This window comes from Sabethes cyaneus, chromosome 2 (genome assembly GCF_943734655.1).
Source record: "Sabethes cyaneus chromosome 2, idSabCyanKW18_F2, whole genome shotgun sequence".
NCBI lineage: Eukaryota > Metazoa > Arthropoda > Insecta > Diptera > Culicidae > Sabethes > Sabethes cyaneus.
Window position 1 is genome coordinate 199,115,359 of NC_071354.1, and position 26,253 is coordinate 199,141,611.

The window sequence follows — 26,253 nt, forward strand, 5'->3', positions numbered from 1 at the left end:
TTTATAGGCTAAAAAGTGGCATCAAACATGCAAGTTGTACTTACAAATTTGCGATTCTAAGCTACTTAAGGAGTGATTTTTGCGAGAACAATTGATCAAAGGAACTTTCCGGTGACTGATGAACCACCCTAGCGCACGCAAACGCAAGGACAATCTTCGGCAATCGGCTGAAACGCCGATCATCCCGATTCCGATCCCGATAATTCCCAGCACTGCCACCGATGCGATGCTTCAACTGCTATGCTGGTTTAATTTTTTCCCTACACCGCACCATTTGTTCGGCACTGGCTGTGTGAGTGCTTCGAGTTTCGATTCGAGTCGATGTCGAGATGATAATTATGTTTCGTTGTCGTATTTTTGCGCCTCTTTGCACGCACCTTTCTTCGCATTTATTCCAGTATGCGAGTGCACACACTATCGTTGCTAGCCTAGCATGAAACAGAAGTGGGTACAAAGCGTAACGGGCGTCGTGCGTCGGGATCGGCTGGAACTGGAAGGACACTCGGTGGTAGTGTTGTGTTTGGCCCGAAGTATTCGTTCCAGTGTTTCTATGTTTGCGTGTGCTTGGAAGTGTGATGGTATTGCACAACACGACTGTACCTACCTCTAGTAGTAGCAAGCAGCAAGGAGCATAGCTTTATGCGCGAACACCCATACCAGAGCAGCAGCGCCAGCGAATTCGTTGTACAAGTGCTAGCATAGCTGCTTTTATGCTACGCTGATGATAATTATGCTTGTGTTGTGTCGTGTAAGGCGGCATTTTTTTGCGGTCTTTCGTTCGTTCATCGCAAAGGGACAGTCAGTCAGGAGCAGCAGCACACGGTCGTACCGAGTCCCTCGATGTTTATCGTGCTCAGTTGTTGTGTATCTTTCCGTCGAGTGACAGTATCGGTGTTGCGAACTCCGTGAAAAGGTAAAAAGAGGGATTCCACTCATTGGAGCCTGGGAGCGTTGGTGGTTTACTGCGCTTTCCTGGCTTTTTTTTTATTTGTGCAATGTGTGCTTTTTTTTCGCTGTTATTGTGGTTGCTTATTGGTGGCGAATTACTGTCGTTTGCTTTTCTTTTGTTTTTTGTTGCTGTTTGTTGAATGCATTCTGTGCTGACCCGTGAGATGTGCGATGCATTGTGAACATGATATGGTGATGTTTTGTCGTGCTTTACCGTAGTTTATACCGGAATCATCCGGATGACGCCAAGAGGATAATTAGGGCACAGGATCAGTAGCGTGGTGTTTCGTTTTACTACGGGCTAGCGTACGAGTGACTGGAAGAGTGTAATGATTGTTTAGTGATAAGAGCCATGGAAAAAATCGAAACAAAAACGGCGTACCTTTGGAACGAATAAAACACCTCGTAACTGGTGCCAATAAAATTGATAAAAAGTGATGAGCCAACTCACCGAAAACAAACAGAGAGTGTTTATGTGAGAGCGATAACACAGATAAAACAGAGCGCGCGAATAAAATTTGTTAGGAATATATTTAGTATAGAGATAAAAAACGAACCATGATGATACAAAGGAAGTTGCCTATATTAAATCAAACCAATTGTGTCTAATCAAAACGCGCGCCATTACCGTGTGTGGAATGGCGACTGTGGCGGAGTAAAAGAGAGAGAAAGCGAATTGTGCGAGAATGCATTTTGGTGATAAAGTGTGATAACAGTTTGGCTCACTTTAGTTGCTTTCATCGTTAGAAAGAATTTATTGTGATTGAAGCAAATTTAGTGACGTGTCTCGGCGAAGTGAAAAACCATTTGGAAGATTTTGCATGTTCGATTGGATTTTCAGTGATTAACCGCGCGTCTCCATCCTAGATGTGTTAACCGTCGTCCGACGATGAAAGCGACAGCTGAAACGCCACCAGCATTAAGCAGGACAGACGGACGGACGAACGGATGGCTCGACGGATGGAGAAGCGAACCGCAAACAACCGACCGAAAAGGAATAAGTATTTACTGATGCCACCTTCTTGTTGAACAGCACACATCTGCTGCATTTGAAAGCCACGTTCACATAGTAGAGGACTTGAAAGCTTTCAGCTATTTTATTTTTTTTTTCCTTCGACTTATCGCTCATCCTGCTTCCAGCAGCAGCAACGGCGACGGCCAAGATCTATTTTAGTATTTAAACTCCTCCCATGGTTGGTTGCAACTGGAAAACTGTGTCTTGTCTGTTCGTTCGATTACGTTCTCGATGTCAGAATTTCGGTGACAATGTTGATCCGGATATGCTCGACTCGAATAAAATCCATCTCCAGGGCAGGTCGGTGGGTTCGGGAACCGCGCAAGACGCAGCAGCAAGAGTACAGTGCGAGTACGAGGAGGTGAGGAAGTGATACGGAAAATACGTATTACGTTACCGTTGGTGCACCAAAAAGCAATGCCCTGGCTGGCTGGTTGGCTGGCCAAGCTCGTGTAAGCGCTGGCTGTGCTGTAAGTTGTGTCTGTTCGGTTTACTCCGGTTCGTACTCTCGGGGTGCACTTTTTTGTTGTTGTTGTTTTTGGTAGAGGACTGCAGAGGCAGAGGACAGGCTGCACAGGATGGAAAGGATGGGAAGTTTTTCACGAACTTTGTACTATTACTGAGTCGAAATTTGCTGCATCCTGCGACGGACGAATGAACGGTTTGTTGTGTGCCTCGCCCGGCAGCAGCAGCAGCAGCATCCGGCGGGCCGGGGATGAAGTCTTCTGCATTGTCACTTACACGGCAAGCAATCCGGTTGGTTATTTTTTTAGAACAGGACGAAAAAATGGGATTCATTTTTTTGAAGTATGATTCTGATTGAAAGTAGCAACTTTGAATTGTCTAGTTTGAAATGCTCAAACAAAAACCAAAAAAAAACGATACTCTGGCTTAACAAAGGGATATAAGCATTTGAATCAAGCAACTGAGCAACCTGAGCAGTTAAACGTTGAATGATAAGTTTTAAAAGTCATTCATTGGTATTCCAACTAACCATAAATGCATCTCTTCTTCGTGAAATCTTATAAAATCACTATTCACTAAGTCACTATGAGATTTTTCTTTGAGAAACCCGCCATATGTCATATTTGCTTCTACAATTTCAAATCTTTAAATTCGTACCAATTGGAATGTGTGAACCTGCAGTATGTGTTTGTTTATATATTACGGTAATAATTTATTGCATAGTTCTCAGTAATTGCTCAACCGATTTGTACGCAATTCCAAATCTGTTTGGAAGCTAGTATTCTTAATTTATTCAATTCCTAGTCTTCAATTGTAGTAATCAAATATTCAGTTTTAGGGTTCAAAGTTAGGAGAAAATTTCATTTAAATCTATTACACTACATTTCTTTAAACCATAAAACATATTTGGCGCATTTTTAGAAAAGGTAATTAAAAAATTATTTTCGAACGTCCTTGTAGATCTAAGAATTCTAGTTCCCAGATAGTTCAACCTATTGAAGTGATCCTAATGATTTAAAGTAAGCAAGTTCTACACAGATTGTTTGTGCTCCAACGATACAACCTTCAGTGCTTTTAGTAGATGATACCTGAACTGTCCTATCATCTAACCCTGTATTTTTTTTCATTTATGCAAAAATGGAGAAACATTTGTGTAGAAAAACAGTTCGTTCGCAGAACGTCTTGTTCAATAAATCTATTGTGGTACGCGATGTGTGGCATGTTGCGCAGTCTTGTTAAAACGATAGATTCTCCACATTAAGAGCAATCAATTGTGGTACTTAAAAAGCCGGTTATCATGGTACTATACCGGTCACCATTTACTGTTACATTCGCGCTATTATCATTTTTGAGGAAAAACAAACCAATTTTACTCTACTGACTCATAAAGCGCACTAAGCCGTATCTTTTCACTTTGGGCTTTTTTGCATGTTGTCCTGTATAAAATTGGTACATAAATGAATCATTGTTGCTCGAACTAATTGAGTAATGAGATTCTTGTACTAAACCATGAACAAAATTTCGGTACAATATATGTACATAGGTTGTTCAGTCGTCAATTATTTGATGAAATAACAAACCACACTATGTAAAAAACAAAGAATAGCTGTGAAAATGGCGCACATATCAAAAAGAGTTGCCAATTTAGAATAAGAAGAAACTATCCAGCTTTTTACAAGCTGTAGAGTATTGCACCGGATGACCTAACCACACTCTTCTGACAGCACCTGATGGTTTCCGGAGTGATTCGCGATTGGGGCTCAACTGGCAAATTGTAAACAAACCGTTTTATTGCGCCATCAGCCTTAAAAAGACTGATAATATCCTTGTCAAGAATCCTCTCTTCTGTTTTAATCGTTAGAATTATTTAAAACAAGTTTTTATTGATGGGCGATAGAAGTCTTTAATCAACAAACAATCAACAAAAGACAATTTGCAGATTAGCCCCTCGCATTGTTATGAAGTGACAGGCTTATTTGCAAATCGTTTTGTAAACAGGCGATAGTAAAGAGCGAAACTGCGTTGTTTTCAAAACACAGGCGCAATGTAAACAGGCGAAACTAAATAAAAAATCAAAACAAGGCGAAACAGGGATGGGCGAATCTCATTGTCAAAATGCTTTGATGCTCATTCCAAGGGGTTCAACTATAAAACTTAGATTTTGAGCTTGAATGCACAAATTTTATGCAGTATTGTTATGAAATTATAAGATTGATTTATTCTACACCAATTTATGTCTTTAAACTTGATTTTTGTAACTTTTATTTAAATTATGACTTGAAAATGTACTGGCAAATTATCACAGTGATATTTCTCATTGTTCACACTTTGTTAGTTGCGCACTTATCGCGAATCACTCCGGGTTTCTTTACATGGTGTTAGAATTTGAATTGAGTTTTTTATCTTGGCCCGGCAGATAATGATCAGAATGTTTAGTTTTTATTGAGAAAAAGTGCTTTACATGCAAATTAAAGCAATTGATACAGTAATCCTTCACGAAAACTCAAATCGAACTTGATGTGACAAAAAAACATGTAAACAAACCACCAAGTGGAGTCGTTTGGCGGCAAAAGTGACTATATATGGTCGAGAGTGGCGACACTGTCAAAATTAGAATGGCAATTAACGCATGTGTAGGAAACAGAAAGAAAAAACGCATTGCATACGTTTAGAATGACATGTCGCCACTCTGTAGATAGTCACTTTACTATCACTGATTATGTCGTCCTCCATTATGACTCGTTGACTCGGAGACAATCGTTTTTTGCTATCCGAACTGTTGGAGTAATTTAAAAAAAAACATTTTATATTCCATTTTCACCACCCGCCATTGTTAAAATAAAAAAATGAAATAAAAAATCAGGATTACCAGTTTGCTTGGTTCTGTGTTGACATTATCGGTTTACATCGCATAATGTCATTCCGCGTGTTCTCATGGCTATCTAAAAGAATTTTTGGAAAGAAAACATGCGATGTAAACAGAAAATTAAAATTAAATAAAAAAGAAAACTTATCCAATTAAATTCTACTAGGGTAGTTGATCCAATAGTTGTGGTAGTACCAATAGTTGCGCTACTATTCATTATTAATGCATATTTTCGTCACCGTAGCATTTTAGATAAAACAATTACATTCATTATATAAAACAGGTTTTTAGAAGTATTGGTAGTTAGACTACACCATTTAAAATTAAAGCATTATTTGCTAAAATGCCAATTTTCCAAAATCTAACGCGCAGTTGGAGCGCACAACTATAGGCGCTCATCTATAGTTTTGCTACGATGTTTTTTCACTTAGCAACCTAGCAATGTATATGAAATAACACAATTAAAGGAACATCAAACATAATTAAGGAAACATTAGCGCAACTGTTGGTACAATATAATTGAATCGGAAAATTCATTTTTTCTTTATAAAGCTTCTCGTACAAAGAAAGCAATTGTCTTGCCTTGTGACAAATACCTTGTATTTGATAAATTTATATCCCACAAGCATTAATTGAAGCATATACCTTAATACACAAGCAAAATGAAGTTATATTGTGCTTAGTGGCGCAACTAATGGATCATCTACCCTATGTATATTTCTTCGCGACAGATACCTATTTCGTCTACGACTTGCAGGCTTCATCAGTGTCTGTTTTCATATACATAGTAAAATTTATTTTCAGGTTTCGTATTCTACTGAAACTACAGTCAAACAGAAAAAAGTCAAAAATGTTGTTGAAATATTATAACAAGTCCGTCAAATTGCAACGAATATTATTACATGAAATGGCATTATATGAATTTCACTATTATAGCTATAGATTATTTCATGATGACGTCATTTTGCCGCCAAATGAAACCACTTGATGGTTTGTTTAAATGTTTTTCGTCACATCCAGCGGTTTTGATTTGAATTTTTGTGAAGGATTAGAGTAAATTGCCAATTGTTGCACAGCCAAGCACTCGTCTACAGCAGTTTGATGATTTTGAACAATTGAAAACTGATTTTTTTTTGGTAAAACCGCTTACTATGCCGATAGACTCATATAAAATAGGTTCCTATAGCTAGCTGTGGGGAATTCCTTACAAAAACCGGGTAAATTACGTTTATTGCGTGGCAACTCTGCACCCAATTATTGCACACCAAAATAACCTTCAAGTCTTATTATTGCACAACTCACGCCCAATTGTTGCACAGTTTTTGTTGTGATTTTTCCTCATTATTACTTTGAAATTTTTCCCAAGTTGTTTTATTTGTGGAAGTGTCGTTAGTTGTTCCAATTATTCAACATACGAATTTATCGGCAATTTGTGTTAGAAAGACCCCATTTTATTCATTTATTGAGTATAGTAAGTTTCTATCAATGCTACGAAACCAGTAGAAGATATTTATTTGTATCTAACGTTCGGTGAAAACTTATTAAATCAACTTTCTACAGTTTGGAGTTTGGAGGGCGACATCGCTGGACAATACGCTTTTAAGACGTTTAACTCCAATTCATGCATATCGCGTTTGCAAAATTCAACTAACAATAGAGATTGCTGACATTTACCGTATACGTATACGCGTTTGCATCTCCAAATTTTTTTTTCGCTGCGAAAAATTTTTCACGATGCACACGAACCACTAATACAGTCAAACATTAGCAATCCTTATTAGTAAACAAATCACGAGTGGATGTCAAATGGGTGAATCGCGTTTATTCGTGGCGTCACCTTGCAAAACCTTATAGACCGTTTGCTGCACATAAACCGTGGCAGCACACTCAAAAAAATCATCACGTCAAGTTTACGTGAAAACATAGGTAATTCTCATCCATCAAACTTTTCATGTAACATTCACGTGAATTGTTGGTAACTCCCACTCATACTAACCAGTCTACGTGCGATCCCGGTAAATTTTATCAATTTTCCCATTAACTAGTGCATGAAGTTGACGTAAGTTGCTGTACAGAAGTTTACATGATTTTTCACGTGGATGCGACGTGTCGATTTTTTTGAGTGCACAAACATCATGGACCCACTGTCTGCATTAACGCACACATATAAGCAAAGTGATCGACTGATCGACCAAAGTAAATTGATATATACCAGGTATATGACAATGCGAGCTGTCATATACACTTTGCACTAACACATCTACACTAGTTCTGAGATTTCGAGCATTTTGTATGGAACATTAGTTAATTTTTTAAAAAAATCGTTGGATACGCAAGATTTGTCTTTTTTTTCTTACAGCTTTTATGTTTATGCTTAGAACATTATTTCTAGTATGTATTTTCATGAATACAATGAAGTGCAACATTCCAAATTGCAAGCGGAAATTTTTTCGTCAGAGCGGTATCAAGATGTCTCAAAGAAATGTCGTTATATCGCTTTCCTACAAGTAGTAAAACAAAAAAGATTTTTTTTAAAATGCTCGGACATGATTGTTCAATAAGCAGCATGAGCAACATTGTTATCCGCCCGCGATATTTTTCGTCTGATTTCTGGTAAGCTTTTAAAGTGTTAATTATCTTCTAAGACCGTTTTGTAGCAATCTAAGATTCCTTTTTATCGTTTTCTACGTAGTGTTGAGACGGGTAAATTTATGATAAAAAGGTATCATCTTGGAACAGTGACTTCAACTTAAGGATTTTCAAGCAGTAGCACAAGCATCTATTCGAATAAAACTATTTTTTAAAAGAAGACATCAAAGGCAGATATTCAAGAGCATCATGCAAGCAAAATGTTGGATGGAACGTGTTTTAATTCAGGCAACCGTATACCGTATTGATCGTGAAGTATTACATTAACATTAATTCAATTTTCAATTGCACATCGAAATAGTTAGTCACCCATGTTCTCAAATTTTTTACGCATAATAAAGAAGGCTACAAGTGCAAATGACTTTAAAATATATTCCTTACATTTCATTGTAAATGTTCAAATATTTGTCTGGAATAATATAGCTGCATTCATTAATTACAATTAATTTAGTTTTAATTTTCATGCAAGTTCCACCATATTTCAGAACTATTTCTTCTTCTTTCTACACACACTAATGCAACCCTCGATGGTCACATACCTGGTATATATCAATTTACTTTGCTGATCGACTTCATAATTCGGGTCCAACTTTTGAAAAGGGCCTAACTGCAAAATGGAAACAAACCGAGCGAGAGTTATTTTCTGCTGGACTAGCATAATATTACAAAACCCCTTCGTAAGATTTGAACAGCATTTTTGACATATCTGTCCACACCGTACATTTTCTTTTCCCACGTCCTCACGGGAAAATAAAAGAAGCATGCAGAAAGAAAATGTGCGATGTGAATAGAAATGTCGAAAAGGTTGTTAAGTTAATGTGGACATGGATTATGCCTACAGAGACTATAGATTACAGAGGCGACTTGGCACTCAAAAACCGCTATATTTTGAATCAAAACGAAGAGTTACCTTTATTTGTGATGGTACTCTCTGTTTTGATTTAAAACTTGGCGGTTTTTGAGTGCCAAATCGCCTCTGTAATCTATAGTCTCTGTACACGGATAGACATTTAATCTCCAAAACGAGCAAAATGACTCATGATTCCAGGTTTCTGGCTTATGACTTATGAAAATACACCATGAATAATAATCATGATATCACGAGCTTCTTGCAGTACAACACAACGCAAAATCATGATTTTGTTCTGTCTGATATGGCAGTTCAGTCATGATTTGACAGGAATTCACATTTCATGATTTCATTCATGGCATCGCAATCAAATTTCTTTCCGTGTAATTATGCCATCCGCCATCACCCCATCGACATCTCTATATCGAGCTGCAGTGAACGTCAGCGACAGCATGTCCTGGGCTCAAAATTTGACAGCGGGCCCAAATCAGACTGCCGGCAGTTGAGTGAAACGCAGTGCTAATATGCTATCTCATTTTCGCACACACGAGATGTTGTTGGCAAAACCATGGTTGCCTGCCGATGGGGTGTCCGCCATAAAGCATTGCACGCAGATGTCAGTACGTTTTTTTCCTCCCAGATTTGACAGTGTTGTGGGGTTTGTTTTGATTACTTATTCGCAAGACCCAGAAGGACAAAAGTATATGTTGTACAGAACTGTTATTTTTCTGCTTCGGAAAAGTTGGGTATTTCCGATTTCCGCAAACAAGTGGCACGAATTACAAGTAATAAACCCACTAGCAATAAAATTAGGTTACAAAGGGAATCAAAACAAAACACACAAAAACGTCAAACCAGAGTTGAGGTTAGGCACCGTGCAAAGGTTTATTATGGCTCGTGAAAACTGCGTTATTTGTCACAGAGAATAATTCAATTACTGGTAGCAAAAAGCCAACATTGGTTACATTTTCTACTTAAAATTTGAGTTAATATAAAATTAAGCGTTGTATGTCTTTTTTGGTCCGACTTGGCGAGTTGTACCACTATTCAAATTCGACCAAATAGCTGTACAACGACAATGGCGTCACTGTGCAGTTTCCTGGGTTGTCACAAAATCGAAATTGAGCCGTCCTTTTGTTTCATCGTTTAGAAATAGTTTGCTAATGATCAACTAAAATATTTTAATTACGAATATCCAACGAATTACTTACGACAGTAAAAATTATTCATTGAAAACTCAAGTATTAAATCAATTTGACGACGCAAAACAAAACAGCTTCATTACATTTTCCGCGTTGAGTTCAGGAGTACAACTGACTCAACTGCATCGAATATCTTTCATTAAAAAATGATACTTATGAGAGCATTGGATAAGTCAAACAGTACTTACAAGGCATTGCACGGGACGTTGTTCATCCATAACGTCAGTAATGTTTTTTCATACTTTAGGTATATTTCACTCCACTCATTTTTACTCTGCGCCACGGAAAATCGTGTCCCTCCTATATAATTTCTATTCAACATTTGTTTTTCGTTTTCAAAAGAGCTGAATTTTATGCTGTGCTATGTACACAATCTTCATTTGATAAAATTGACAAGAACTCAGCACCCAATTATTCTCTTCAGAAAAATAACTTTCACGTTGCGATTCGTAATCGCAACCGGTGGCGGTGCAACCATTTGGCCTTTGTATATAGTTGCCTGTGCAAAACTTGCACTGCAGCTAGCTCTCTTGACACGGTTCCACCCCGTGGCAGATTTCTTCCACGGCCAAACATTTAACAAATAACTAATTACAAACTGGAAACAGAAGAGCTCTTGTAGCGCAGGTTTCTTTCATTACAAAATCCAATCTCTAACCAGCCAACCAGGGGGTGTGCTACTGCCTGCTGATTCCGGTGTGGTGGTAAGCGCTGTATACAACCGCAGAACGCTGTTCGTTACCGCCGAAAAGAGTGCCGTATGTAGGTCAACTAGGTCTTAATCTCTTGTTACGAATCTTGCCCGGATTTGTGTACAAAAGTGCTCCAGGTTTTCATTTCGGAAACAGAGTGGACAACCCCGACTTGAATTTAACAGTCTGGTGGAATGAAATACATTATCCATGGCCCGAAAACATTGTGTGCTATTTCCGGATTTGCTTTCCTGTTTAAGCCTTTAAGGTATCCCACAAACGTGTGTACCATAATCGATTTCCCGCCAATAGAATAACAATCGGTAAATCACTTCTCGCCTGTCGTGCTCCGTTTTTTTTATCGGTGCAAGGCAATTCTCGCATATCAACAATAAAAGCTCACATCACAGTCCATCAAGCAGCTTCACCAGGAGTCAGGTTTCGGTCCCGTGTGCTACTTTCCTCCTGCTCGTCCTTCGCCTTTTTGTGCTCGACAATCTGATTACGGCTGATGATTTCATGATAAAAAGGTGTTGAAACCATTTCAATACCCTTTTTCACAAATTTATTCCCCCTCTCGGCCCCTCGCTACTGTGGCCGTGCTGACGATGAGAATGATGCAAACGACACAGAGAACGACTGGTTCTGTATCTTGGCCCAACCAGCAGCTGTCAACGACTCCCCTCGGGGGCAGTCTTTTTCTCCACGCGTGACTCCATCACTATAGCTTCCACGGCGAAAACAACCGAACTGTCACGTCCTTTCTGTGGCCCCTTTCGCTCAAATCTTCCTCACTGTGCGTAGCACCGCACATCGGTAGGCATCCGTATCACAAAGAAATGGCAGAAAATCAATCGAAAATCGAATCTCCACCACCGTCGTCAGTCAGCATGAACTGCGATTTACTTTATCCGTTTTCGGTGGCCAAAAAAAAAATGCGACGCAAACCGTCCGTCGGTCGGTCGGTCGGTCGCGTACGCTCGAAGTAGAAAACCGGAGCAAAGCAACGGCAAACATAAGGTTCATTCACTTCCAGCAGGTCATTTATAATACCACGACGATGCCTGAGCGACGTCCCGAAACCGTTCCTTTCCTGCCCACCCTCCTCCTCTTTCCACAGCCATCACTCAGCCCCGAAAGGCACATGGTTCCTCTCTACTACAGAGCTTCTTTTCCTTTGTCTCGGGATCCGCTGATGGGTCCTTCTCGATATATTTTTTTTTCGTCGACGGTTTTCGGCTCGTCCGTCTTTCTCGATTCCCGTTCTTCTGGCTGTATTTTCTCATGCCTCAGCCCTGCTCGCTAAGCTCGCCGTCCAGGTGTCTCAATTTTCTCCGATGATCGCACATTCAAAAACCGTCTGGCAGGCTTCTCGGTCTGTTCTGTTCCCGGTCTTCGATTTTGTTGGGAAAGTCCATGGAGGTACGTACGGACGAACGGACGGGAAAGAAGTTTCCTTCTCGCTCTGTCCCGCGTCGTGCCCTCTGCCTCGGTCTTCCTCACCTCATTTGAAGGTAGAAGGCTGATGATTTTTCTTTTCACTTGGATGCGGTTTGCTTGAAGAGCTTTCGCTATCGTGGAGTTTATTTCTTTTTTTTTCTTTTTGTCGGTCCTAATCTCCTGTTAGATTCCTGGTTTTCCGACTGAAGTAATGAGGATTTTCACAGAAAAGACGACGGTTGATAGATTTTGGCGATTTTTCTGGGGAAACCTAGCCCGGTCCGGGCTTTGGCAGGTTTATCAACGAGAATGATTGAAGTGCGGTGCAGGACTTCGACGAAAGAGCATTAGAAATATTCTTTAATGAACCCGATGGTTTGGAACCATCCGAGTTGTTTTGTGTGGTAAGAACAAATGCTAACAATTTTGCGAAGTATATTAAAACTTTAGGCATGAAAACCTGCCACCAAGCACAAAATTTCAGCTAAATCTCTTGGTAGATTGAACGAAAAAGTTTGGAAGTTTAAATTCCATTTTAAACAGACGACGGGATCAAAACATTATTCTATGAATCAATGAAAAACGAAGGACGAAAAAGATATATCTACTGGAGAGTAAAGTGTATAAAATCGGCATAAAATTATGATATCTCGTGAGAAAATTAGTAGAAATTAGAACTGTCATTAACAACGAAGGTTGTTTGTTCCTAACCTTTCATCAAATATAACATAAAGGGTGTCCCACATCAAATTGCACCACGGAAGAAGCACTGTAGAAAATTACCCATCGGGTATTTTCTCTTGTAAATTTGAGTAGAAATAGTTTAGAGTGTATTGTTTACACTCTATTTTTATCGTGGTCAGTTTTTCGAAAATTGGAAAAAAGGCCTCACCCGAAAAGCAACGTCACGAATTTATTTTGCGCAAGCATCTGGAAAATCCTGAACTCCCTCATCATGAATGATGAGACTTACGTCAAGGCGGACTTCCGGCAGTTTCCGGGGCTACTGTACTTCACCGCCCAGCACAAATTTGATGTTTCGGAAGAAGTAAGGATGCAGAAACTTTCATAGTTTGCCAAGAAATACATGATTTGGCCAAGAAATACATCATGTAGCAAACGGAGTACGCCGTTCGTGACTACCGGTACTGTAAAGGGGCAGATCTACCTCAAGGAGTGTTTACAGAAGCATCTGCCTTCCCTGTCGAAGCAACACGAGGGCCCTACGATCTTCTGGCTGGATCTTCCTTCGTGCCAATATTCAAAGGATGTATTGGAATGGTACGAAGCCAACGGAGTCACTTTCGTACCCAAAGACATGAACGCCTCCAACGCACCGGAACTAAGGTCCATCGAAAAATACTAGGCTATTATGAAGCATCCCAAGGAGGTCAAGTCTGAGGAAAGCATGAAGAAAGAGTGGATTTCCGTACAGATGGGGCTGAAGCTAGGTTGTACAAAACATTTTGAGTGGAGTTAAGCGTAAGATGCGAGTATACGGTTATGGTCAAATAGGTAATTTTCTACAGCGTTTCTTCCGTGGTGTAATTTGATGTGGGACACCCTTTATGTAAACTGTCGTATGAATCGTATGATCAATTAACAAGTGGATCATTCCAACTTAAATCCGCTTCTCTAATGAAAGACAGCGAAACCATCCGATTGATTATATGATGGAAAGAATCCATTTTGTGTTCAAAAAATGTTTTTAAGTGCTAGGTATTACTCTTTACATGGGTTTCCCAAAAACTATAAACAAAACATAGGCATGTAAACGTAATGTTGTTGTAAATGTTATTAAAAATACCTACCAACGGTGTCTATTTCTTCCATTCATCCATTATTTCGTTCATTATTTTCTTAAATTGCCATAAAGAGCCCACCTAAAAAGGGTGAGAGAGAAGAGATTTCCCATGGATGCTCATTTCGTTTGTTTATAAACCCTTCCTCTATTGTATCTATCTCTGCTCCGATGTTGGCTTCAAACGAGGCGAATGATTGGACGTTATTTAAGTCTATTAGCCTATCTCTGGTCGTTCATTGTACGACGTAATAGGCAGACCTTGTATGTGCTTCAATTGTCGGGTGAGATACATTGCGTCTAACGTTTGACCAGGCAGCTGAAACCTTACACCAATGTGTACTGCCTTCCAGAACATTTTTCATCCTCTTCGACACCTGACTGACACCCATGGGTTCATTCGTTTGGAATCCTTCTCCACTCTAGCAATGACAGCCGTCCACTTGATCGTCAGTTTTTCGTGGCCTTCGGCAACGCCCAAGCAATCCGCCAAGCACCTTTACACCAGGGTTACCAACGCTTCTTCATCCAAGAACGCCAGGACAGTGCAGGCTAACTGAAATCATACGGAACAGTATATCGTTGTTCGTCGGAATGTGCGCACTGGTTCCAATGGCTGCAATGTGCGCACTGGTCCGCAGCCCCTGATATGGCATTTTAACTGGAATTGGCTTGGCAACAATCCGGGATAGTTCAGACACACCTAGATAGATTCCAACGATCGACGATTTTCATCTGGTCTGCGTACGACAGGTTTCTGAAGTCGGGGCCATACAGCAACCGATGATCTGTGCGCTGACACCCCTTGCACGGCTTCAGGTCCCTACTTTCTCCGCCGCTGGTTTGACGTTCGCCTTCGCTGTAGTTTTATACCGACTTTACCCGATCGGCAATCGGTGTTGGTTTTTTTCAACAAGCTTGAACTCTATGCTGGCATTGGCTTTGCAGGCATCCGACATTATTTCGGAGAGGAAATCGGTGAAATTCCTGAGGGCTATTTTCTTCCTCCCTCGCTTGTCGTTGTTCGGGAGCCTTTTTACCAGCTCTAGAATGTGTAGTGGATTGATCAAGTGCCGTTTGAGATCCACCGTCTCCACAGTTCGTTCCGTTCGCACATTTGCTCGGCGGCTATACCGATGGGAATGAACGTGGCCAACTTTCCGGCCTTCTGTGGTTCCAGCTTTCGACTTTCTCCAGATGACTTTACAAAAGTTATTTTTTGAGACTGAGGAGTTGGTCTCACACCGATGTTCTTTCAGTTGGTACCTGAATGTTTTACTAACTAAACTACCACTGCACCCTTATATGAGATAGTCCAATTTCCAACTTTGTTTTATTCTCCCAGTTCTATCACTCCACGAACCACAAACTCATTTCGACGACAATAATTATGTTTTGTATGATTGCACTTTATTTTTCCCGCCGAGAACATAGACTGCTATCTACTCGGTCGGTGCGAAAGAACCGGGCAGTCTGTTGCCGGACGTCGCTACGTCAAGTCTAGTGTAATTTACCTGCACAAGGTGTTTCTGTTTTTGTTTTGTTTTTATTCACATATGACCTATACGCTGCCATGACGTAAACTCTTATTTGGGAGTGAGGAAGTGTCTAGTGCGAACAACTCACAGAAGTTGTTCCGGACGACCAAGCAACTGGCGAAGCCCTTCAGTTTCTTTCGGAACTGACCTCGGTAGAAGCAGCTGCCCTCGAATCAACTCTGAAGCTTGACTTTTTAGGCATTCTTATAGCCACTCAAGATCTTCGAAGTTTCGTTGGACGCTTGATACATTCCGAGGAACATCGGTATTCCTGAGAAAATAGGCAACTTCTTGCTTACCCGATTTCGCACTGCCAGTTCCATCTTGATCGGTCTGGCTTGTACCGGCCTCAGTCCGTGCCAACTCAATCGATCGGATTTCTTCGAGACTGTACTCTTCTTCATACTCTCACTTTTCTCTAAACCTACATCATCAGTCTTCACTGAAATCACTATTTTTTCGTGGACTGCTTCCAACTGGTCCAGATTCTCTTTGACATCTTTTCCCCTTCGGAACTCGCCTTCGCGGGGGAAGTAGCACATTCCTTCACTGGTATTAGCGAGTTTCTTCGAGGAGGATTGCTTCAATCGTTTCATTCATCGCCTACATTTTGTCCGCAAATATTTGCTATTTTTTCATCCGTTCTAGCTGTTTCTGTTGCGCTTGTAGCTTACTGTACCTCCCTGTCTCTAGTGTTTTCCTCTTCGAGTAACTTTTCCGAGTCATGCTTTTCCATAAGCATCCGCTTCAGCTTGATGGCTTTGTTGAACTTTGATTAGAACCTCTATTTCCAGCTCCTACTCCATCTGCTACTGCTTCTTCTCCATCGCGTTCAGCTGGTTCTCCAAACTGGTCAAAAGGCCGGATTTGATGTCGGAATCATAAATACTCCAAAAGTTCTGCTGCTGATTTGACTCAAACACACTTTTACCTTCCGATCCGTGCTCTTTGAATTCACTAAAAAGCGATTATTAAAGCATTTTATTCAAATTACGTAACTGACTTTATATCTTAAATTCGTCGTACCGTTTTAAAATCCGTCCATCAAAATTTTTCGTCGTCCGAACTAAAAATCACAATAATGTTTACGAAGCTGGCGCGCATGTATTTGTGTAGGACGGCATGACAAATGTTCTTCTGCAAAATTTCTGCATGTCATGCAAGTTTTCCCGGCCGCAGAATAACGACAATGCGTTGCGTGAGTTATTTTCAGTTTATGAATGATGAAAATTTAAACGATTAGTCGATATTTTCTTCTTCGTCGCACGAAAAAACGTAGGAAATTTGGCTGTTAGGAATTCTTTAATGTAAAATGGCATTTAAATAAATCTCAGCTCGCTTTGATTGATCGCGTATGATAGTCAACAAACTAAAATATTAAGGAATAACTAATTTTGCATTGTGTGTCATAAAAATCGCTAATATTTTTAATAATTTGTGTTGGATAGGACGGGAATAGGCAATTACGACGAAGCAGCAACATATCCTACATAACCAAAACTTTTGTACCTACCTGGCGAGAAGCACTTCACATGCGATATTTCGGTTTTCCTGCTGTCTTTCGTTCAGCTCATGTGAAATCCATTTTCCGATCTTCTGGATATTTCCCATGGTCTTCAAACGTATAGAATTGGCTTTTTGAGTCACGCACAATTGATCCGGGAACCGTTGTGACATTTGAGTGTCATCTAGGTCCAAAAGTGCTTGCAGTTCGTTGATCGTCGATCATTTACGGAGATTTTCCACGCTCTTCGTCTCTCACGGTGAATTCACCATTTTAAATATTTTGAACTAATCAACGCGCTGCGATTTTTCAAGAGCATTCACCATAAGCTTTTACAAGCATTCGATGCAATTCTACTGCAGTTTTCATTAAATGATAACCACAAACTGTACACTCCAGACGTCCAGACATACAAAATTGACTCTTTAAACCAATAATGCTGCAAGTAAAACTCGTTTTGTTTTGAGTTGAAATTTTTACTAGCTGTCAAAGTAAGGCAGTGTTGCCAATAATGCTTTATGATGAGGATTATATTGACAGTTAGTGCTTTCTGTTGGCAAATTATCCTGAGTTTTTAACTGATTTACTCAGAAACTTCATTGATTTGGTCTAACCAGGATGAGACGAAATAGATTTTTTTCGCCAAAATTATCCGAGATAATGTTTTAACAAATTTAGATTAATATTTTTGCATTAATTTGGTATTGCTAAACTTTTGTAATCTAAATTATGAAATTTCCTAACCAATAAGGCAATGCTATGGCCATTCTGAAATCAATAACAATAGAAAATCAACCAGAAATGCACAAATCAGCAGAAAAAAAAACGTACCAAACCTTCATCCCATTTCGCAATCGTCGTACAGTTTATCCTCTAAACAGCTACCATCCGCTCGTATCTGACTCATCATTCGCAAATTCTCAGTTCCCCTACCACCTCCGTTCCGGGCGTTCCGGACGCGTCCCAACCATACACCACACGGATGACCCCCAGCAGAGCCCACTTTTATTTCGTCTTCTTCCACGTCGTTCATGTGTCTGTTTCTATTACCGGATACAACACTGCACCGATTTGCTACCGTACCGTCGTCGTCGTCGTCGTCGTTTTCATCGTCATTCCGATTTCCATAAATAGCATACATGGAAGTAGACCAGGACAATTTCGACAACGACTGTACTGACTGACTGGGACTGCTGCTGCTGCTGCTGCGGTTGGTTGTATCACGGATGGCAAACGACGTCGTCGTCGTCGTCGACGGCGGCGCCGCTACAGTCGTTGTCGTAAAAATGAAAATACAGCCGAAAAATCATAACAAAAACAACGCCATTCGCACACACAGAGGAGCTGTGCGCTCGCTCCAGTGAAGGTGGCTGGCTTGGCTAGTAGAGCGTTGTTGTTGTTGCCACAACCACCAGTGTAACCGCTTTTCGTCGGTTCGAACAACAACTGGCAGGAAATTTCCGAAAACAAGAAATCCCCGCCGAATGGGAAGTGTTTTCCATGTGGGAGAATCATCGCCCGTCATCATTGCACTGCAATCATCAACGGCGTTGTGTCCCCTTTCAAACATGCTACGTCCAAGACCAAGTGTTCTACCGAACGAGTGCTATGGCTACGACGAAACGGTTTCGGGAGGAAATACACTGAACTTGAACTTTTCCACCCACACCGAGGAATGTACCGTGCAGCATTTTCGGGTAACCCGACGACGACGACGAGGACGATGACGACGCCGACAGTTTTCCTTTCGAACCGACTGGGTGTGTATGTGTAATGCTTACTCGCTCGACACCGAAAGGTTCGATTCTTCACATCGCATCGCACAGGCAGGACGCCTGCTGCTGGTTTCAGTGGTGTGCGTCTGGCGAAAATTTACTACGCGGAAAAACACGTTTTTCCGAACGAGGCTCTTTGTTTTTCGGGCTGTTCCTTCTGTGCCTGTTCTTCTACACGCTTTGTCATCCTGCTGATTGGAACCAGCCAGCCACCTTCGAGAGGAAGCAAAGACGAAAGTGACATCGGTCTCGATCTCGACTCGAGTATTGCTTCAAGTGCGTTTTTGCTGTCCATTCGATTTACGTCATTCGAAGCCCACGGCAACTTGCTGGTCATCGACAGCTGGTGCGCTGGTTTCGGGAAGTTGGCGAAAATCAGCTTCGATTTTTCTCTGTTCGCAGTTCGCACACAATCAGGGAGAAAAAGTAAAATCTTTCCAATTCCCTGGTAGTTTATGGCGTCGAAAGAAGAAAACATTTTATCTAGCACGTAAGAAGATAGAGACGCCGTTTCGTCGTTCATACAGTCCAGTTAGAACTCTTCAAACGAAACGAAGAAAAAAATAGGAACAAACAGAGGGAAAAACTTTTCACAGATCCCGCTGGAATGGCGCAGTCTGTTCCGATGAAATCGTCAGGTCATGGAAAAGGAAATGTATCCAAGATGGTGCGCGGTGACAGCGATAGCTGAGACAAAATGAAAAGACTAAGTTTTTTTCCCCACTTTTGCTGGTGGCGTTCCCTTTGTGCTCTACACGGGATTTCTCGTTTTGCTGAAAGGACAAGACCGTAAATCGTAAGGAATTCGTTGTTTCGACGAAAGATGTGCGCAGCTCAAAGTTTGCGGCTGTTTATTCCAGAGGCTACACGCAATTGCACTAAAACTCAACCGTCCGCCGCCGTAATTCGACAAGCGAGCGTCGAAAACCGCCGTCGACCTTCCGTCATTCAAGTTTTGACAGCTTTAGGTATTTTGCCACTGATTGACTGTCCGATATTTTTTCACCTAGATCATTAGACGGAAGTTTGGTGCCTTTTGGTACGGTTCTGTGGCTGAGCAGATTTTAGTCATTACATTTTTATTCTGTTCTTTATTGCTCCATGATAACAACGGTGATGCTGATGAGAGTATCACGTGCACAGAGGGAATTTACCGTGAGGAGAATTCAGGCAAATGTTAGCACCAGTTAGGGGAACTGGGGGTAAAATGAACACCCTTAGCAATTTCGTCATTTGCTCCTCCAGGAACTACCCAATTGTTGAACGCAATACATGAATTGAAAGCTGGACTCATATTCCACGTGGCAAAATATAAAGATGTTTGGAAAAGGACGATTTGTCATGAAAAATCCGTCACATTCGAGCCTGTTTTTTTCCAGTGGGTAAAATGAACATGCAGCGGGGGCAAAATGAACATGTCATAGAAAACTAAAATTATCATACAGTTTGGATAAATTAAACATTATTTCACATTATCGTCATTCTACATAAGCTGTAGATATTCAACAGGGCTTTTGGAACTAAAATTGGACTCCAAAAAGTTAACATAATGCATCTTCATCACGATCATACAATGCTTGACTTTCAACTCGTTTTATCGGTCATTTTTCGAGAAACTCGATTATTTTTATTGATTCAATTGTCATTAGGTCGTGGTTGCAGATAAATGGAAAATAAAACATCATTACACACACTGCTCATTTTGCCACCATAATGAAGTGTTCATTTTACCCCCAAAACATAAATTGTTTTCAAATGTTTATCATGAACAAACAGTTGACAAAAAATATTTGGAATTTTCGACAAATCCGCAGGATAGTAATAACACAGAGAACAGACTACCAGGTGATTAACGAAAAGTGTGTAAAAAGTTTTAATGCAATCAACGAGTAATCCTACGATGGAACACCCCTCGAGCTGTAAGTGGCAAACTAAAACTTGATGTCGCTGCCATCGCTACTAATGGGTGGCAACTAAAATTTTGGAATTTTTTCTCAAGCTGTCAAAATAAGACGAAGATACATGAAGAAGATCTGTTTTATCCAAATTAAAGATACATTATCCATTGTTGAAAAAAAATTAGTGTACATTTGAAAACGGTCCGTAATCGGCTGTTCGGCGAAGCTTTCGTTTAACGTCGAAACAGGAGCGTTGTACGGCCGTCATGTCAACTTTGCGAATGCGTCTCTAGATTCTACCAATCAACCGTTTGAAATTCGTAGTTCTCCAGTTATTTTTGTTCACCAAGGAACTCAAAATCCCGAAGAAATCTTCGATTGGGCGTACTGAGACAGATTTTTCGGGCCGTGGTTTTTGGGTAAAAATGGGATCGAATGGGTATTCAGGAACGATTGTGTTTTTATGGCGTAATGCTCTATGCGATGATGCTGATGCTGATGGCGATGATGCTCTATCCAACCAAAACACGTATTGTCCATCTGCATGATGTTTTTGTAGAAACGGGATCAAAATTTTCTTCAAACATTCGTCTGGTGCATCTTAATTGATAGCCAAACCAGAGGGCTTGTTGTTGAAAAAACGAGAAAGAGAACGATGTCCTTCTGCGTTCATAATTTTGGCTGGTCTTCCACTACCTTGCTTGCGAAGAATTGTTGGGCATCTTAGGATATGGTAAACAGTCGAAGCCGCAACATATTTGCTTTTTAAAAGTTGTACCGTATATTTTTTACCGAGATTACTGTTGCATTTCGTAAAAGTGTACAACGCGCTCCCGAAATGTTTCTTGTTTCGACGAAATTTTTAGCAAAACAAGGCAAGCATAAACAAAACAAAAAATATTAACAAAAAGAAGAGAGAGAGCTAACACATACATACTCTCGTTTCTCTCTGAGCTTGTTTGTTGTTGAGCACAAGGGCCGAGAAAAAAATCCAAAGTTTTAGTTGCCACCCGTTATGTACCTCCAGCACAAAGTAATATTGGTAAAGGTGCATGCATATTTTTTTGATGCGTTTGGCAAACTATTTCTGGAGGACGCCACCGGCAGATTTTACACACAACAAATCGATTACTTTCTTCGAGCCTGTTAATCTGTTCTCTGTGGTAACTGGTAATAAGCAAACAACACTAAATGATACCAATAGTTGAAATTTAATTTGTTCCGCCAAAAAAGCTTATTTACTAATAGTGGAAATTATCATTGGTGTCAGATTTCAATAAATATTTTGTACTTTTTCAATTTTTTTCGCATTGAAAAACTTATGATCACCACATAACGTCTCAAACAGCCTGAAATACTCCTAGGAAAAGATGCCCATTGATTTGGCACAGATATTAATCGGTAACCTCCCAGTTGGCTTCGAGGTATGATGCTGGCCTAATAAGCCAGTCGTCGTATGTTCGAATCTCACTGGGAGAGGCTGTTAGAGTCAAAAGGATCGTAGCAACTGGCCCTGCAATTGTCCTGCACTCTAACAGCTGGCTGCGAAGTCTGTCGTATAAAAACAGAAGGTCAAGTTTCGATAACGGAATGTAGCACCTAGGCTTTGCTTTGCTATTAATCGGTTTACTGGGAATTTGGCTTCCTGTTCATTTTACCCACCGCCCCCACCTTCCCTCTGTTCATTTTACCTACAGTTCCCCTATTGTTTGTTTCTCGGTCAGTTTCTGTGATGGAGCCAAAAACGCACAGATTGGTTCTTTCGAAAAGCGGTAAAAAATATTCTCATGTTTTTCCTGTGGAATAAACCAAAACCTTTTTCTGGTCAATTTACTCAAAAATGTCAAGAATTTATGAGAAAACGAGCAAAATTTTCTCATAAGTATTACAATATCTTATAGTAAAATGTTATAATTTTTTATTATGTGCTGATTTGAAATGTACCAAAGACACATTTCACGCACTTGTACACCAAGAAATTGGTATTTAAAACGATTCTATAATGTTAGCCCGAATACCACTAGCCCGAAAACCACTAGCCAGAAAGCAATTAGCCCGAATAACACAAGCCCGAATAACACAAGCCCGAATGTAACACATGCCCGAATGTAACACAAGTTCGAACGTGACATTAGGAGCTCCGTAACCGCAGTTGCAGAATCGGCTGGCTGCGAAGTCTGTTGTATAAAAACAGAAGGTGTACGGAGTGTAGCACCCAAGCTTTGCTTTCGGATCGGTGTTGCGGATTGCACACTTGTGTGGTCTAATTTCCTCACAGACGCATACTCATTCTTTCGGACCCTCACGCCTCGCTCTTATTTATTCACGCACTGCAACGAATTTTTGCGAGTGTGTGTTTAGCTAACAGCTACGATCGTCGCTCTCGTTCGTCGTTGAAGCCCGAGCTGCTGATACCAATTACTCGCGAGGGTTCGCACTCCCGCCCATGAATAGAAACGAGGGCGAAGATGACGAAGAAAAGAAAAAGTAATGCAAAATTTGTATCACAGTTCTTCATTAGCTTCACGGGCAGCTGATTGCTCATGAGTTTTTCGACTCGCGAATAAGCTACGCAGAATGACGGTGTGAGACTGTGCGTCCACGAGTGTGTGGGTATCAGAATGCCTGCACACAGCAACGGCGGCTGTTTCTTTTACGACTGCGTGAGCGATGTACCCGTTGAATACTATGCTTCTCAAACTCTCTCGCGTGTGAGTAGGCATCGTTGACTTCTCGTTCGATTCGCAACATTGCTTTTGATTTTATTAAATCTCAAGAATACTCAATAATAAGACACACAACAATAGTAATTTATCTGCTGTTATTAATTGTTATGTAAGCTTTATTTAAAAACTAGCCTCGCTCTAACCTAGCCTATAAATACTGAAACAAAAGACCGCCGCTTATTCAGTTTGAAAGTCGCAAAAAGCGGCTTTGCCGCTTTATATTTTACAAAAGTTAAAACGATGCGAGGACTAGGGAAAACTAACTACAGGTCAGTAGACCTAGGAAAGCGAATAGACCTAGGCAGATGTGATTTCTGCGGCCTGCTTGATTCTGGGGCTGCCCCCGTAATAATAAAATATAATAAAAATAAAATATATTCTATCTTTGAAAGAGACACAGAACAGACTACCAGGTAATTGACAAAAAGTGTGTAAAAGGTTTTTATATAATCTATGAGTAATCGTTCAATAGAGCACCCCTCGAGCAGTAAGTGGCAAACTAAATCTTGATGTCGCTGCCATCGCTGCTATAGATCATTTTGCGATGACGTCATTTTTCCGTCAAATGACACCACTTGGTGGTTTGTTTACATAGTTTTTGTCACATCCAGCAGTTTCGATTTGAAATTTCGTGAAGGATTACTGCATAAGTTTTTGTAAAATGCATGTACGGCACTTTATCTTAAATAAAAACTATAAATTTTTATCATTATCTGCCGGACAAAGATAGAAAACTCAATTCAAAATTTAACACCATGTAAACAAACCACCAAATGCTGTCAAAAAAGTGTGGTTAGGAGCTCCCGTGTAATGATCTATGTAACCCCTGCACAAAGAAATTTTGATAAAGGTACATGGATATTGTTTTATGCGTTTGGCAAACTATTTCCGAGGGCGCTACCGACAGATTTTACACACAAAAAATCGATTACTTCCTTCGAGCCTGTTAATCTGTTCTCTGTTCTAAAACTAACAAAATTTAACAATTTACACATCCGACTCAGTTATCAGCTTGAGCCCATCTATGAAGCTGTCAGCTTGGGCCCGCTCTATGCTGGCTACGTTTTTTTGTACAGGTGGGCATAGGAAGTGTCATTCCTGTGGAAATCTCATTCTAAATTCTAAAATTTAGATGATTTAATCCAAGGGGTTTCCAAAAGCAATGATTACTACGCACCTTTAAAAAAAGTTACTTTTGATTACTTTACTGATTACCTCTGATTACCAGTAATCAATCTCTTGTGATTATTGTGTCTGGTAGCTAAATCTGGACGATAAGGATTGCTAATGTGCGACTGTATTAGTGGTTTGCGTGCATCGTGAAAAATTTTTCGCAGCGAAATAAATTTGAAGATGCAAACAAACCGGTGCGTGCGATAAATGCCAGCAATCTCTATTTTCTGACCCCCCGGTACATCGCCATTTTTCTATGACTAAAATCTAAACGTCAAAAGCACTGGGCGGGAAATCACTTCATAGAAATCCTATGGAGCCGCCATTGTTGTTTGGGGCCCAGCACCGAGGGGCCCATCAGTATGGGGGTACTGTCAAATCATATGTGAGAGTGTATTGGTGACACCGGACTGCTATTTTCCCTAATAGTAATGTATATGACGGAACGAAGCAGCAACATTGTTGTTGTTGCTCTTTCTCTTTCTTACTACAGCAATTTCAGTTTGTTGCAGTTTGGTGCAGTCGCACTTTCAAACTGCAGAGTCCAATTTGGTGGTAAGTGCAGTATAACTACAAATTAATCATGATTGCCAATGATTACTTAAGTTTATTATTGATTATCTACTGGTTACCATTGATTACCTAATTAATTCGTAAATTATTACAAAAGTAATCTCTGATTACTGCGCACTTAAACGCCTTACTGGAAACCCCTTGATTTAATCACCACGCCACGCAACCAAACCACCCAGGACTGTCATAAAGGTGAGGTTGTCTTGTCTCGTGCAATGATCAATATTGTGGTGCCGTGCCGGTCTGTGCGGGTGGGTGATTTGTTTCGTTAATGCGCGCGGGATGTGTTTGCTGTTTTGATAATTTGTGTTCAATTCTTTAAAACTATCAAAAGCTTTTATGGCATGATATATGTGACGAATTATGATAGCAAACCGGATTGAAGTGCTACTTTATTAGCTGTCTGTCCGTGGTATTCGTAAAATCAGTTTTCGCGAAATTGCAAAAATAGCCCGTAAAGCTCCTAAGTGAATTCAAATGTTTGCAAAATTTGCAACATTTTAATGTTGTTTTTTCCTGGATTTGTGGTAAACTATTTTGAACACTAAAACGTTTTCTGAAGCATTTGGCCGACCATAAAAAATACGAATTGAGTGTGATTTGAAATAATAAGACAGGAGATTCCTTAAGATGTGTCGTGGTATTTCATTTTATTCTATGATCTCAAGAAGTTGCATACATTGCAGAAGATTAAAGAAAGGTAAGATAAAAGAAGTGCAGTTTATTTTAAAGTCTAATTATAAACTGTGAAACAATGTTAGGTATGTGTTATGCTTCATCAACTTCTAATTCTTAAAAAGCATTGATCTGCGAATGATTTGTCAATTTTGTAGTTTGTTAGATAGAATTCGTCAATTTAAGCTGGGTGCTATCAGTTGAATCAGTTTTATGAACTTTTGATTAATTTAAATAAAAATGCTTCGATTTTGATGAACTAAAACTAATTGCTGGGCTAAGGGGGATGGGGATGCTTGTCATTTCGATGTAAAAAGCAAAGCCTTGGTGCTAAATTCTGCTTTCGGTACTTAACTTTTACAGCCAGGTGTAAGAGCACAGGGCGATTGCGGGGATAGTGCTAGGTTCTATTGACTCTTACAGCCTCTCTTAGTTGAAATTCAAACATGCGATGACTGGCTTA